The sequence below is a fragment of the Bombus vosnesenskii genome, unplaced genomic scaffold (genome assembly GCF_011952255.1).
Source record: "Bombus vosnesenskii isolate JDL3184/JDL3185 unplaced genomic scaffold, Bvos_JDL3184-5_v1.1 scf7180000016262, whole genome shotgun sequence".
In the NCBI taxonomy this organism is placed as follows: Eukaryota; Metazoa; Arthropoda; class Insecta; order Hymenoptera; family Apidae; genus Bombus; species Bombus vosnesenskii.
Genome location: NW_022884331.1, coordinates 2,000,386 through 2,002,022, shown reverse-complemented (window position 1 = coordinate 2,002,022; position 1,637 = coordinate 2,000,386). Strand labels below are relative to the sequence as shown.

Below are 1,637 nucleotides of genomic sequence, written 5' to 3'. Positions count from 1 at the left end.
TAGAGTGTAAAATATTTATTCTTGTTGAAATATGTATAATTTTCTGTGTTGAACTGGGTTAAATGCGTAGTTGAAATACTTGTATGTGAATATCAGTGTGTGGAAGTATGTGTGTCGCAGCGTCTCGAGAACAAAGGAATGTAAACTGTTCAGCCGGTTAACAGTCGGGTATAGAAGAAAGTGCTGAGACGCGCGCAAGTGTGTATCGATGAATACATAAGAAATCGTCCATGAAATAAATATATTACTATTTTAATATTAATCCTCAGTATAAATTTAGTGCTCCTATAATATTATTTCGGCTTCAAAGATCCACAATTCTCAACAATTCTGAATTATGATACAAACATAATATGAAGAAATCGTTTCTCACAAGAGGTTTGACATAAAAATTTTACAACTTCAAGTCCTTTTTAGTGTTAACAGACGTAAGAAACTTAAATTAAACATACAGCGAGAAAAGTTTTTTCTTCGCACTAAAGATCTATGACACTAAAACAATAAGAAAAACAGTAAGTAACAAAATATATTCATTGATAAGATAACCACAAGAATTACTCATTATTCGTAGAAGTATTAATCGATTACTCGAAGAGTTGGGGTCACGTCGGCCATGTCATAAATAAACTTTCTTCCTCAGCACGAAAAATATTATAGTAAAAATAAATCGGGAAGAAAGGAGATTTTCCTTTGCGTGGGTTGTAACAAAAAAAATAATTCCAATTTAAATATATCTAGATGTGTTGGGAAAAATAATATGCTGCGATCGCCATTGGAACTCGCGGAAAGAGGAAACTAATTCCCAGAGGTAGCTCGGTTGAATGATCTCGTGAAACATCGAAGGCAATCGATAAAAGATATTCGCAATGGTTCCTTATTAGTTGAATTGCGATTAGTTTCCAAAAGAGACAGCCAACGCCCTGGCCGCGCTGAATGCACTCGTTCCCGTCAGATCACGCAAATTAAGCAGCGCCGGGCACGGATAGTACTTGGATGGGTGAACGCCTGGTACTCCGTGCGGCGTTGGTGAAGCGCGCTGCCCCCGTTGGGGCTTCGGGCGCTTGACGACTCAGCGCCTCGGGGCCGCCAAGCAGTCCGGTAGGGGAACCGGGCTGCCTGGCACGGCGGCTCCAGCGACGAGGCGGGGTGTGATGACAATGGTCACACACCGCTCCATCTGCGGTGATATTAGGCGCGCGGGGAACGCCCCGTTGCGACGCTCACAGCGGTTCCCGGGCCTCTCTCGATCGCAGCCGGGACGGTTATCGTGGAGGTTTTAGTCGGTTGAAGTCCGACACTACCACGCCGCTTTCCCAAGAAGCGGCCTGGCGTCCGTGTGGATTTCCTCCACGTAAAATATAAAAAAGTTTCCAAAAGAGACAAACGTTGAAATATTATCAATTGGAACAAGTTTCCGCTCTTCGCGTATCTTGCAAGATAAAATTTAAAAATGAAGGTCGGAGAATCTTTTTGACCTGGAATATGTCTTCATTATACCACATTCAATTATTAAATAAAATAATAGTTTTATATTTATAGCTTTATAAATTATACAGTTTCCGATATTTAAAAACGAAGCAAGATACCGAAGACTATGAAAACGCAAAAGCTATTAACGTCTATTTCTCAACATATAG

The 1,637-nt window shown here is 40.7% G+C and overlaps 1 pseudogene; it reads left to right on the top strand.

The window, feature by feature from the left end:
• Window positions 1-911: 911 nt before the first annotated feature.
• LOC117242032 lies at window positions 912-1,029 on the top strand (annotated as a pseudogene).
• Window positions 1,030-1,637: the final 608 nt, after the last annotated feature.